This window comes from Protopterus annectens, chromosome 1.part1 (assembly GCF_019279795.1).
Source record: "Protopterus annectens isolate FY-2018-M chromosome 1.part1, PAN1.0, whole genome shotgun sequence".
Taxonomy (NCBI): domain Eukaryota; kingdom Metazoa; phylum Chordata; order Ceratodontiformes; family Protopteridae; genus Protopterus; species Protopterus annectens.
Window position 1 is genome coordinate 736255735 of NC_056726.1, and position 13620 is coordinate 736269354.

Genomic DNA, 13620 nt, shown 5'->3' on the forward strand with positions numbered 1-13620 from the left:
CCACAAAGTTTGAGAAATCATCTTATGTTTAACATCTGAGAGACTTGCTTGTCTGCAAACATCTATATTAGAAGCTGAAGTTAAGTGAAACTTGCAGTAGTGTATTTTTAGTCTTCTGTTAAGTACAAGCTTGCAGTTTTAAAAGTACTGAATTTTCATTTTTTCTGTTTCCTAATTGTGTGTTTCATTGAACAGTATGCTGTGTGTGTCTCTGCTAAGAGATGGTGGTGATATCACTTCTTTGTTATCTGATATTTAATAGCCTAGAGGGATTCCTCTGTACTTTTAAGTGCTAGCCACAAAGTTTAGTCTTCTAAGTACAAACTTACAGTTTTAAAAGTACTGTATTTTCATATGTTCTCTTTCCTAATTGTGTGTTTCATTGAACAGTGTGCTGTGTGTCTGAATGCAGTTACTTCCCCACCCACCCTCCCTGTTTTTGTGTTGATGGCTCTGGAATTGCCCGCCTTTCCTGTAAGTCTTTATTAGAACACTCATCCTGGGTCCATCTCATTTTCTCACTTAACCGAGTACAGTGAGATCATATTCTGAGTCTAGTCTTCACTCTACTTAATACAGAGAGAAGATTTGAGAAGGCCAACCCACTTAGATTCTTCCTTCCTCTCTCATTGCACTTAAAAAAAATGCACGTTATTCATCTGCCTTTATTGTATTTGTGTTTCCTCCTACTTTATTTTGCTTTTCTTAAAAGTACTCAATTTTATTTATTCTGCTGCATTTATTACTGCTTGGTAGTAGCCTAATTAAATTGTAACTGTTATTCTAAGTCTTTTGGTTTAAGCACTTGGGCTTCATACAGGCTGTTTTACATTAAGAAGGTTTGTGGTCTGCACTATTGTGGCAGGACAGGTTGCTTACATCCTTCTAAGCTGGGATTTGCTGATTGACGGCCCAGTGTCTTCTATTCTAAATGTGTATTAGTTCTGGCTTAAGCACTTGGGCTTCAGGCCAGTTATTCTACATTAAGAGGGTTTGTGGTCTGCACTCTTGTGGGAGGAGAAGCTGGATTCTGCCCTTCTGAGCTGGGAATTTCTGGTCACAGGCTTATTGTGCCTGCTTATTTGAACTGTTTCTTTCTGAAATTGGTGCACCTTGTTGCTGTAGCATAGACCAGATTCAGGCCTGCTGAATCTAGCTTTGTTTGTGTAACTTGAGCACTGATCCAGGTCATCTTTTTTTGGAGAAGGTTCCCCTGCACCCTAGTAGCAGGAGCGTGGAGTTAGAACTTCTCTGATTGAAGACTGCTGAAACTCAGTTTTGAGATTTTTTCTGGTTAATTGGGTAACTTGTTTAAATCAGTTTGTTAGTTTTCTATGGTTTTATATATCTATATAAAAAACTGCACTTTATTCATCTGCTTTTACTGTATTTGTATTTCTTCCTACTTTATTACTAGGGGCATTAACTACAACTCTGATCTGCAATATATAACAATAAGTATCCTTTTCTGTGCATTTAAAGTGTTTTTTGAGTGTATCTGCTTTATTTTCTGAAAACAAAACAAAATATATATATACATATATATATATATATATATATATATATATATATATATATATATATATATATATATATACTTGTTTCCTGCCTTTCTAAGCTAGTATAGTCCAGTTTTCTGGTTAGTGCTGAATTCAGGGCTGTGTTACAAATTTCTGTGTTTGCCCATAACTTACTTGGATAGAAGGAAGTTTCTCTGTTCACCTGTGAGAGAAGGGAGCTTTGAACAGCCTATCTGTCCCTGGAGGAGTGGTTTCAGCCCAGAAATTAGTAGTTTATTGGCCATTTTGGGCTAATTTCTATCTCTTTCATTTCCCTGCTATAAATACCACATTTACCTGGTTTTGCATGCCGGTTAGCTAGGGTAAAATTATTCCTGGTTCCACAAAGTCTCCTCTTCAATTTTTCCCTTGGAACTAGACAAACTTTCAACTTAAGCGTTCAAGCCATTAATTTCTCAGCCCGGCACTTGCTCAAAACATACAGCAAGCACTTATAACCCTAGCACTAGACCCTCCTGTACTGTACAGAAGGACAAGGCTCTCTATTCGACCTTACAAGCCATCAAGTAAAGCAGTTCACTGTACCTATCTAGGCATGTCCAAATGGCAGTTTCAGGCATACTCTCCAGTCCAGCTGGTGAATCTGGGCATTTTGAGGCAATGTTACAAATGCCTCATGTACACAGACAACTCTCTCTTCCTAACACCAAACTCTAATACATACTAGAGATGCAATTATATAGCCAAACTGGAGGCTAAGCTCTCTCAACCCAAGACTGGATCAGACAGTCAAGAGGAGAAGGGAAATACTTGCATCACACCACCAGTCTCACATAGACCCATTAAACCATCACCGGCAAAAAACACACATAAATACATGAAAACATACTTGAAGGCTCTAAATAAAAATCTGCAAAATCAACACAAACCTCCAAAGCAAACATCCAAGCAACCTCCACCCCCCAACACAAACTGTGAAACACATACTTCACAAAACCAGTGTGTCATGCACTCACAGCCCTTAAGGCAAAATAACATACCCAACATACTAGTAATAGGTGACTCTATAGTTATGCACACTGATGTCCCACTCACTAGGCTGAATAAGGAGAAGGTTACTGTTAGCTGCCTGTCTGGTTCCAGAATCCGTCACATAATACAAGCACTCAGGTCACTCCAGAACAAGTACAAATATGACTCTGTCATTGTCCTTGTTGGTGTGAATGACCTGAGCCATACCTCCCTGGACTACATAAAAAGAGACATGGAAGATCTCTCTGATCATGTAGCCCAGGCTGGTATGACCCTGACCCTGAGTAGCATCCTGCCCTCACCAAGAATGATACCACGGTATAAAGAAAAAAGTTCTTGATTTAAAAAAATTGGCTAAGTTTCTGGTGTCATTCAAAGGGGATCCAGTGTCTGTCCGCCTGGGATGACATGCTCGACAAGCCACGCTGCTTCGCTAGAGATGGCTTGCACCTGTCACCCTTAGGCTTTCGAATACTGGCCAAGGCTCTTGCCACCCCTCATCATGCCTTTTTTAGGCAAGACTCAAAAGACAAACCCACCACTGTAAATAGTACAAGTAACAAAAAACTGACAGTAATGCTACTCAGTGCCAGAAGTCTAAACCTCAAAATGTACGCACTCGAGGCACTCCTCATTATGGAGAAAATTGATATATGTGCAGTAACAGAAACCTGGTTTAAGGCTCCAGAGAACACCCCAGCACTACCAGGCTACAACTCATACCATACATTTCAGCCGCAGAACCCAAACTGAAATACAAAAGGTGGGGGGCGTATCCATATTCATCAAGGATACCTACACCTCCAGGTTAGTGGCACAGCACAATGCTTCAGAGATCATCCACGTGCAAGTAACAATGGGCAAAACTGCAATTCAAATTATAGCTTGCTACAGATCACACACCATGTCCCAGGACACCATTCTGCATTTCTGGAAACACTGGGAAACATAAGGGTCCTACCAAACACCTTAATAATGGGTGATTTCAATTACCCGAACATTAACTTAGAGAATTATTCAAGCACTAACTCCCTTGCCCAACATTTCCTAGAATTTATAAACTCAAACGCCTTGGTTCAACTGATCAATACTCCCACCAGAGGTGACAACATATTGGACCTGGTCATCACCAACGTGGGCTACCGGTGTTCCACACTGGAGGTCAACCCCTCACTGGTTAGATCTGAACATAAACAAACCACTTTAGATATCCAAATTCTGCTCCAACCCCCGTCAAGAAAACCACCATGAAAAACTTTTCAAAATCAAACTTCACGTTACTTAAGACCGAGGTGGAAAGTTTCAAAGCCCCCATGTTGAAGGATGCCGTCCAAGCTGAAAAATCCTTTACTAATGCATTCTACAGGCACCTACAAGAATCCATGGATCGTGCCATCCCAAGCAAAACCAAGATTCACTCCTCCAAGAAAAGGAAACCAGTCTGGTGGACTCCTGCCATAAACAAGCTATACAATAGAAGGAAGAAATTAGTGCAGAAAAGAGTAAAATCCCAAGAAGGGAAGACATTCCTGATCAGTATCAGCAAGAAACTATAATCCCTCATAAAATCATCCAAGGTGAGCTTTGAAAGAAAAATTACCAAGGACTCCAAATATAACCACAAGGCATTCTTTAGCTATGTCAAGAATCTAAGTGGCAATGCTCAGATCTGCTCAGAGTTAGTGCAGACTGGCACAAAATACACTGAATTTAGCTATGTCAAGAATCTAAGTGGCAATGCTCAGATCTGCTTGGAGTTAGTGCAGAATGGCACTAAATACACTGAACTGACCGATATCGCCAACATCCTGGCAGACAGGTTCACCGCAAACTTTACCCCCTCTCACCCCCAAAAGGGTGCATAACCATACCAGAAGAATGTAGAGTCCCTGAAACCACAGACACTCAGGTTAAAACAGCCCTCTCCAAAGCCAAAAACACAGCATCAGTGGGACCGGATGGTGTCCCAGGCTGCATCCTACACAAGCTCAAAGACAAATTAATCCCTCACCTAAACACACTGTTCAAACTCAGCCTCTCCACAGGCTACATACCCATAGAGTGGTGCACAGAAATGGTTATTCCGCTCCACAAAGGTGCAGCCACAACAGACCTCAGAAACTATCACCCTATAAGCCTGACTAGCTTGGTTTGCAAGGCTATGGCACGCATCATCATGGAACTCATTAACAGAGACATTGGGAACCTCCAAACACTGAACCCTATCCAGTTCAGCTATGTTAAGGGCAGATCATGCCTTCTAAACCTGGTGGACTTATTTGAGACAGTTACCAAGGCTATAGATGAGGGAAAGGTGGTACACACAGCCTACCTAGACCTTGCTAAGGCCTTCGACACCATTCCCCATTCTGGTTTTATAGACAAGCTCACCAGCCTGAACATAAACCCCTATGTCACAAGATGGGTTGCCAACTGGCTCATGGACAGAACCCACATGGTGAGAGTTGCGGGATCTAGGTCCGACTCTAAACCAGTTACAAGTGGTGTTCCCCCAGGCTCAGTCCTAGGACCCCTCCTGTTCGGCATATACTTCTCAGAGGTACAGGAAAGCACAGGAGGACTATGGCTGACAAAGTTTGCAGATGACTGCAAACTAGGGGCTATAACTGACTCTCTGGCTGACACAGACATCCTCCAAAAGGGTCTCACTGAGATGGATACCTGGTGTCAAAATTATGGCCTCAAGCTAAATCCCAAAAAGTGCATAGTCATCCCCTTTGGAAAAAACAAAATACCCACAAGCTACCACATAGGTGGTAGTCCCCTAAATGCAGAAAATGTAATAAGGGATCTGGGGACCCAAGTAGATAGTAATCTCACCTTTGATAATCACATTGCCAAAGTGGTTAGAAAATCCTTCTACATGGCCCACCTAATCACAAAGTGTTCGCATCCAGATCAAAAGAGGTCATTGTGCCCCTCTACTCATTACACATCTGACCCATCATACAGTACATTGCCCCATTTTGGATGTACCTTACAAGACACCTGCAACAGCTGGAAAGACCACAGAAGTACCTCACCAATAGGATCACTGGCCTCAATCAGATGCCCTATGCAGCTCGACTGAAGGAAACTCCAGCTGTACTTGGTTGCATATCGCCTCCTCAGAGGTGATCTCTGCCTGACATACAAGGCCATGTCCAGCCCAAGACTGATGGACCTGCTCCACCTAAAGAAAACCGTATCCCCTTGAGCCACACACTTCAAGGATCTAAACCTCACCACAACAATAAATAGGACATGCTGGAGGGATAGATTCCTGTCCCAGAGACTTCCCATGCTTTGGAACAAGATTCCAATCTACATTAGGCAGAGCTCCTCACTAACACTCTTCAAAAGAAACCCTGGAGATTACTTCAGTGGCTCTGCTGGACAGTGGCACAGGGAACTAATCTAAGCAGGTGACAAAAGCCAACACATTCTGGCTAGGCTTATAAATGCCTTTGGGCAAATAGCCTAGTACGTACCTGTGAACACATTCATCCTAATGCATAACCAGTTGGCTAGCTGATATCTGTCTGTCCTCTATATTGATGTACAGATGTCAGGTATCCATTTTGGCTGCATACAGGAATCTATGCTTGAGTGACACTGACATGTCTGCCCAGCTGTGTTATGAATGCCACAGCTAGGAATCCCCACCTTGTGCACACTACATGCCATGGATACCTCAACTACACTATCACAGTCAACAAATAATGCTTGGGTACAGGTCTTCAAGACAGACACTGACCATGTTATGTAATACATGTTGCATACTTGCCAGTTGGAGCACCTCACTGGCCCTCTGCTAGAGGCAACCAGATGATTGAATTTTGCATTTAACTTACACCCTGAGGATCACTCCCGGGGCATCAATTGATAGATGTCCTGCTGGCAAATGTCAGCTGGCATGCTACCACTGTACCCACATTCCCTATATTTCCATCTCTCCATGGACAATATCCTGGTACACACCTATGAACACCTGCACCTATGGACCCCAGTACTGGCAAATGTGTCAGTGTGCATTACTGAGAATAACAGTGTCTGTGTGTTTGTAAACCTGTAGTTGATAATACCCTGAGGCCCTTCACACCCACTGCACCCCCCATTGCCATAGTTAGATATGGCTGCCACTGTAATGGACATTACATGCACCTTGTTACACTCTTCACCCACCATATTGGATACCTGGAGCTTGCAGTACCAGCACAACGCTGTTGTGCAAATGGGTAGATAGGCATGGGTTTACCCTCTGAGTCCTGGCAAGTGTGTGTATGTGTACAAGTGTGTATATTTTTAGGATACAGCATTCTGAGGCAACATTCTCTTAATACAATACACCTTGCCACACAGTATAAGGGATAGTGATGTTGCTGACCGTAAGAGAGCCATGACAAAGCATCACACTACTATCCCTGTGGCATGTGCAATAGATGCATATCCTTGTTATAGCAGTCTTGAAATAGACAAGGGGTTGTATTACAGTCCTGGTCAATGTGTGATCGTGGATATGTCAGAGTATTATCATGGGTTTCAGTGAGTACAATATCCAATGAGGGGTGTGGGTGCTGGGTATACTGTCTTTACACCATGGTACCCCCAGTACATGTCCCAAGGTCCACTGTATGGGGACCACTGTCACCATTAACCATACAGGTAACTGATTCAACTATCCAGCCCAATGATGCATGTGCTGTGTGCAACTTATCTGTAATAGAATGGACACACTGACAAGGTAGTTAGCACTGATAAACCCAGGTCTCTCAGATGTGTGTATGACTGTTATGTGTTTGTCAATGTGTATATGACAGCATATCACTCTATGTATTGTTCATAAACAACCAGTATATCCCCCATTACTATACTGTACAAGTCCTGGTGATGTTCTTCACTTAACATGTAACCTGGAACACACCTCATCCTAAATGCTGTGTGGTGTGTGCAGTTAAGGCCACACACATTAGTAGCAATAAGTACCTAGGTAGGGATTCTAGCCCCAGTGTTGCCATGTAATAGTGTGTGCGTATGTCAGGGGATCTACTTCATTTTGCAGAAACTACATGTCCCAGGAGGTCATCTGTCCGAGAACTGACTGGCAAATGTTAACATTTCACAGGTATCATCTTGTGGAAATGTAAATGCCCTCTTCCCCACTGTATATCTGTACAGTGATACTGGGGTTGGTATATATAGCTGGGTGTGGATCTTATGGACATAGCCACCATCAATGCGGTGATTGTTGAGTGTATCCCCCTGCTTAGTCGTCTGTAATACTGTGCAGTTTATGATAACAGGTTAAGTAGTTGTCAATCACACTATATGTGGTTTTACACCACCCCACACCCTCCAAACGGTAGGGCTGTGCCAGCCACATCAGCACACCTATGTATACCAAGTTGAGGATTGGACTACATTGGGGAAGGGGGCATAAACCCTGCCAGTGCCATCAATGACATTAAACTAACAGACTGATTATTTCCCAATGTGATGTTGTGCCTATTCTGTCTTGGTGGACTTACATAGGCTAAATGGGAACCTTGCAAAAGTACATATATCCATGTTTACAGTATTCACTGTGTATTGCATCAACACCAAAGTCTCTGTGTGCATGTGTTATACACAGACATGTGGTGTATACCACCCAGTACACTTACCATTGTCCCCTGTAAAAGGGCTGCTGAAATCAGCCACCATGCACTCACCTGTATACACCCCTCAGACCTATCAGGCATGTGGTGCCTGCAGTAATTGTTATACAGACCTGTGACTTGTGTTCAGCTGTACCCAGGATATGCCACAGTCAAGGTATCACCACAGTGCCATACCCCTTGTAGGAAACAACAGCAGACCAACATCCTGCTGACACAGATACACCTACAACACAAACAGAATACATTGTGGAGACCACAATCACTCAGTGTTAATAACAGATATAATGCATCATGGCTGGACAGCTACACATCCTGACATGTAAACATTAAACTTTAGTGCAGAAAACATGTTACGCAGAATTACATTGGTACACCATAGTACAGTCACCCTGTGCATCAGAACCATATTAGCCTGTCCCTGCATCAAAGTTATGGATGACAGAGATGTGGCACAGGTATCATCATATGCACAGGGTGTGTTGTGAGTTTTCCAGAGACCTAGGCTGAGCCATTTATTTGACATCATGTGTGTGTGTTAGGGATTTCATTTTTAATTGGGCTGTGCAGATGTGGTGTGTGTAGGTATGGGGTTACCCTAGCTTTGGTGGCAATGTGTGTGTGTATGCATGTACACAGTTCTGCCATGTGGCTGCCCTATACAGGGGTGTGTTGGACAGCTGCAGACTGTACCTGACAGGGTGTGCAGTTCACTGTCTTCAGCCACGGACCCAAGAACTGTGCCTGCCAGGGGTTCCACAGGCACTGCCAGGTACAAGCCACTATATGGTACTCTCCCGTGATGATGACACATGTCCGCTGGATCCGGGTCCCTCTTGTGACTGGCCAGGGCCACCTACACATGGCCTGCTATGTTGTGGTGTGGACAGCACCCCCGCTGTAGAGCTGGGGCTGGTACAGCCACTACAGGAGTGGCTCTGACTTCTTGCATGTCCACATCAACCTCCACATGTTGGTGTTGCTGGCCTACATCCAAGTGGCTGTTGTACTACTACCACCACATGCTCGAGCACAGACATTCCACAGTCGAAGATTCCCACCATCTCACCCAACCATCTATCCAGTACCTCTGCAAAATAACGACAGGCACCTACAAGATCACGGGTGTTGTCAATAACAGCAGAATGAGTAGCCCTCTGCAGCCTCCGACTCTGTCTGGAATATCATTCCATATGTGCCTGTGCCTCCATGACAGCCTGAAACATGTGTTTGGTGACACCAGCTGTGGCACTTCTGCCAGGGGCATGATGACCAGCAGCCCTCCTATGAGCACCCCTGTACATCTGCCTGTGTGGTACCTCGCTGGGCATCAGGCTAAGGCTGCTGTATCCAGATACATGTGCCATAGTCACCACACTGTCCTGTCCCATGCCACTACCTGCCAACTCTCCCTCATCTATGACCACTGGTGATGGGGTATGTATAGGCAATGTGACTGCATGCGGGGATGGGGTGAATAACATTGAGATGTCAAATGATGGCACAGCTTCAGCCCCTGACAACCCTGCCTGTGTCTCAACACACTTATCATCATTGTCAGAGTGTGTATGGACACTAATATCAGTTTGCCTGCAGGAGGGACTCTGACCCACCTCGCTACCTTTGAGGGGAAAACAAGAAACGCACTTTAAGACCTGTATGTCATTGCTTAACTGAAAACGCACACATACACACACACACACACACACACACACACACACACACACACACACACACACACACACACACTTACAGGTGAGGTTGCACAAAGACATTGCACACAGACCTTTCATTACCCATCTGTCAACATGCATGATATATGGCACTCAACAGCATGCACTGCAGTTATAGTCAATCTCTGTTACCAACATTATACATCTCTGTGATGGATGAGTTGTATTAGTAGGTGATGCCCCCTTCCCTTGGAGCACACTACACCCATATACACAGTATTGCTGTGCACCTGTTCAGTACCCTGTCATGTATTGTGCACCATACCTCACAAGTGTACACGCCATTGCTGAATGTGTATATCTGTGTCAGTTATGTTTGCTCTGCTGCTCACAGCCCCCATGTGTTTGTCCAATAGATACCTGGGATGATATATGCACAGATGCCAATAGTGAATGACTGATGTCTGATTTGCAGATCTCATCATCAGCGGTTCATGTATGAGCAATAAAATACAATTACACTGACAACCTTCAAATCTTACTGTGACTATGAGGAGTGTACACATCCTTATTGACATGGCACCCTCTTCCCTGATATGTCATGGGGCCACAATACTGCATATGTTAACATTACACGAACCTGATATGTGACATATGACCTATGCAATCAAATGCAGTATCAAACAAATGTGTTAGTTGTGCAGACGCTGATTGAGATGCATACAATATGTGGGTGCATATGTGTGCACACCCTTAACATGATGGTTTGTTGCACCAACTGTTAAGTGTACTACAGCAGTCACTATTCCTAGAAGGAGTATACTAGCATGGCCCATCTGCACTTGCCAGTATTTGGTCACTCTGCCCTTCAAATGTCCCCCACCTCTGCAGAGCTGCAAGGTCAACTCATGTGCACAGTCCATGGAGGTCACATAGTGCCTTCACTATTGTTGTGGAGTCAGGGTTATGTCTACCACAATTTATGACTGTCTGCAGATACAGCCATTCCTAGTGAGCTTTGGATGTCTGCTTCAGTTCACTGTTGTGGTTCAGGATGTCACCCCTCTCCATCCTCAACCTTTTTGCAGATGCTTGACAACTATGGGCTACACGAGTGTCATTTTGCATTGTCCCAAATTCAGAACACCATGTGTACTGGCATAGTGCTTGCTAATGAATGGCAAACATACAGGTGTACACTGACACCAGCAAGGTACAATTGGGGATGGTGGGCCTGAGGTAGAGTGAGGTATTACTTGTGCAGCACATGTATCTTAATTGATACTGTCTGCAGCTTTCAATCTTGATCTTGGTACACCATTACACATTGCAGTACATGCCTTTGGGGGACTTTTGATGTTATGCATATGCTACCTGTAGAGAGCCCTGGCTGATGTTTCCTGTGGAACAACTATCCCATCTGATTACCCTAACCCATAGGCCACACTTATGCAGAGTCCAGGCAATTGTCAACACAGGTACTGCACAGTCAGTACTTGCTAGACATTCCTGCAACTCCCTCTCTGCTGTGGCATGTTGCTAGGCAGCATCCATGACCAGTTTGCAACAAGTGTCATCATCTGCCTTGGATGGCCATCTTTTTATTTTCTACATTAATGTTGTCCCATACTTCCTTGTCACATACATGACTGTCTGCGCTGTTTGCCATGGTATATGCAATGATTTGGTAAGGCTACATGTCCCACTCCTGCATGCCACCTGTTGGGTATGGGATCCGTTCCATGGCTTGTATGATGTGTGCAAGCCATGGCTGTCTCTGTTGCAGGTGAGTGGGCAAATGTGATGGACATACATCTTGGACAGCAGACCATTTTTTGGTGTGACATTGAAGACCTGTATTTGATGGAAGGTGCATACTCATGAAGAGTGAATGCTTTCAGTATCTCAAAAGCTGCTTCCACAATATGCGGCACAGTGGTGCAGTGGTTAACATTGTCACCTCACAGCAAGAGGTTCTCCGGTTCGATTCTTGGCCGGGGTGCCTTCTGTGTGGAGTTTGCATGTTCTCCCTGTGTTCGCGTGGGTTTACTCCGGGTACTCCAGTTTCCTCCCACATTTCAAAGACATGCATCTGGAGCATTTCTCCCTGGGCCTCCACTGAAAACAGGCTCTGTGGAACCTAGTCAGACATTCCCGGTCAACAAATGTTAAATAAATAATAAAAGTTATTTGGAGTGTGTGCACACATCTGCTTCTAGTGTTTGTTAAGGTATGTATTCCCCATATTTGCTGTCCTAACATAGAATTCCTTATTATACATTCATTGCTCATGTTAGGACCACATTACAGGTTGTAAGGGTTGTGGAATGTGGTATTGTGATATGCCATTGTGTAGATCCGCAACAGTTGCCATTGTAATAGTGGTATATACACTGTTGTAGTACTGTACAAGGGTGATGTTTCAGACACGTTCCTACTGTAGGCCATTTGTCCCACCATTATGTTCATCACTGTGCACACATCTTGCAATGACAGGTTGTTAGTTATATTGCAGGACTCTTACACACCTTTCAGATATGCCACCATGCTGACCACTGTGATGCAGTGCAGTTAACAGCAACAATAAGTGAACATGTACAGCATGCATTATGCGTAGGTGTGTTAAATGTGTGCATGGCAAATACCATGGCCATAACATGGCCGGTGTATTGGCAAACCTGAACAAACAACACCATACTCACCAGCTACAGGCTGCTGCCCCAGAGGTATATCAGAGTAGTGATGTGATGTCATTAGCCACAGCTGTGGCATTGGTACAGGGTGGGAGCAGCATTTCAGTACATCAGCAGTACAAACCACAATACTACAGATTATGCACATCTGTTCATTACTACAATGCAGCAACAGACTGTATATATTTTATCTGACATATAGGTTCATGGGTTCATAGGTTCATACTAGGCTATCTGCCCTAGGGCATTTATAAGCCTAGCCAGAATGTGTTTGGCTTTCGCCACCCATTTTAAATTTATTTTGCTATGCCCTTTTTCGAGGTTAGTATACTGTGCCTCTGTCTAACAGTGACACAGAAGTGATACCCGGGGTAAACCTACGATCTCCCATCCACTCATCAAGATTCCTCTTGAAGAGAGAGTCAATGAGGGACTCTGCCTAACCTGGACTGGGATTTTATTCCAGAGTGAAGGGAGCCTCTGGGTTATGAATCTGTCCCTCCAGCATGTCCTATTTATTTCAGTGCTGAGGTTCAAGTCTCGAGCGTAGCTCGATGGGATTTGGATTTTCTGAGGTGCAGCATGTCCATTAATTCCGGGTTGGACATGGCTTTATACGTCAGGCACAGATCGCCTCTGAACAAGCGGTATGCCACTGAGTAGAGCTGGAGTTTCTTTAACTGGGCAGCATATGGCATCTGTTTGAGCCCTTTGATCCTCTTGGTGAGGTACTTTTGGGGTCTTTCCAGTTGCTGCAGGTGTCTGGTAAGGTACATCCCAAAAGGGGCATTGTACTCAATTATGGGCCTGATGAGGGATGAGTAAAGAGGCACGATGACCTCCCCTGATCTAGATGTGAATCCCTTCATGATTAGGTGGGCTATATAAAATGTTTTTCTAACCACTTTGGCCACGTGGTTGTCAAATGAGAGATTGCTATCAACTTGGGTCCCCAGGTCCATAATTACTTCTTCTGTACTTAATGGATTACCACCTATGTGGTAATTTGTGGGCACTTTGTTTTTGCCAAAGGGGATGACTATAC